Source organism: Dermochelys coriacea, chromosome 13, assembly GCF_009764565.3.
Source record: "Dermochelys coriacea isolate rDerCor1 chromosome 13, rDerCor1.pri.v4, whole genome shotgun sequence".
In the NCBI taxonomy this organism is placed as follows: domain Eukaryota; kingdom Metazoa; phylum Chordata; order Testudines; family Dermochelyidae; genus Dermochelys; species Dermochelys coriacea.
In genome coordinates this window covers 3,625,950-3,627,606 of record NC_050080.1, presented here as the reverse complement: position 1 = coordinate 3,627,606, position 1,657 = coordinate 3,625,950, and positions in this window count along the sequence as shown.

Genomic DNA, 1,657 nt, shown 5'->3' with positions numbered 1-1,657 from the left:
CTTCCCCAGCCAGGGGTGGGAGTGGAGCCAGGAGCCCGCCTTGGTCTGCACCGAGCCTCTCCCAGATGCTCCCCACGGAGCCCAGGGAAAGGCTGAGGAAGAACTGGAGGGCAGGGAAAGCAGGAAGCACAGGGGTTGAGAGGACGGGCTGCCCAGTAGTTAGAGCACTAGTCTATGACTTGGAAGACTGGGGTAGGAGTCCCTCTTCTACCACAGCCTTCCTATGTGACCAAGGGCAAGTCTCTTGTGCCTCAGTTCCCCATCTGTGCAATCACAGAATCACAGAACTGGAAGGGACCTCGAGGTCATCTAGTCCAGTCCCCTGCACTCAAGGCAGGGCTAATTATTATCTAGACCATCCCTGACAGGTGTTTGTTCAACCTGCTCTTAAAAATCCCCCACAACCTCCCTAGGCAATTTATTCCAGTGTTTAACCACCCTGGCAATGAGGAAGTTTTTCCTAATGTCCAACCTAAACCTCCCTTGCTGCAATTTAAGCCCATTGCTTCTTGTCCTGTCCTCAGAGGTTAAGAAGAACACTTTTTCTCCCTTCTCCTTGTAACAACCTTTTATGTACTTGAAAACTGTAATCATGTCTCCTCTCAGTCTTCTCTTCTCCAGACTAAACAAACCCAATTTTTATAATCTTCCCTCTTAGGTCATGTTTTCTAGAACTTTAATCATTTTTGTTGCTCTTCTCTGAACTGTCTCCAATTTGTCCACATCCTTTCTGAAATGTGGCACCCAGAACTGGACACAATACTCCAGTCGAGGCCTAATCAGTGCAGAGTAGAGCGGAAGAATTCCTTCTCATGTCTTGCTTACAGCACTCTTGCTAATACATCCCAGAAAGATGTACACTTTTTTTTGCAACAGTGTTACACTGTTGACTCATATTTAGCTTGTGATCCACTATGACCCCAAGATCCCTTTCCACAGTACTCCTTCCTAGGCAGTCGTTTCCCATTTTGTATGTGTGCAACTGATTATTCCTTCCTAAGTGAAGTCCTTTGCATATATCCTTATTGAATTTCATCCTATTTACTTCAGACCATTTCTCCAGTTTGTCCAGATCATTTTGAATTTTAATCCTATCCTCCAAAGCACTTGCAACCCCTCCCAGCTTGAGATCATCCGCAAACTTTATAAGTGTGCTCTCTATGCCATTATCTAAATCATTGATGAAGATATTGAACAGAACCAGACCCAGAACCAATCCCTGCAGGACCCCAGTCATTATGTCTTTCCAGCATGACTGTGAACCACTGATAACCTGCTCTCTGGGAGCAATTTTCCAACCAGTTTTGCACCCACCTTATAGTAGCTCCATCAAGGTTGTATTTCCCTAGTTTGTTTATGAGAAGGTCATTCGAGACAGTAGCAAAAGCCTTACTAAAGTCAAGATATACCACATCTATCGCTTCCCCCCATCCACAAGGCTTGTTACCCTATCAAAGAAAACTATCAGGTTGGTTTGACAAGTCCAGGCTGACTGTTATTTATCACATTATCTTCTAGGTGTTTGCAAATTGATTGCTTACTTATTTGCTCCATTGGCGGTGACTGCCTCACAGGAGGGCAGTGAGGCAAAATACATTTCCAACTGTGAGGGGCTCAGAGACATCGGTAATGGGGGTAAGGTGACCAGATGTTCTGA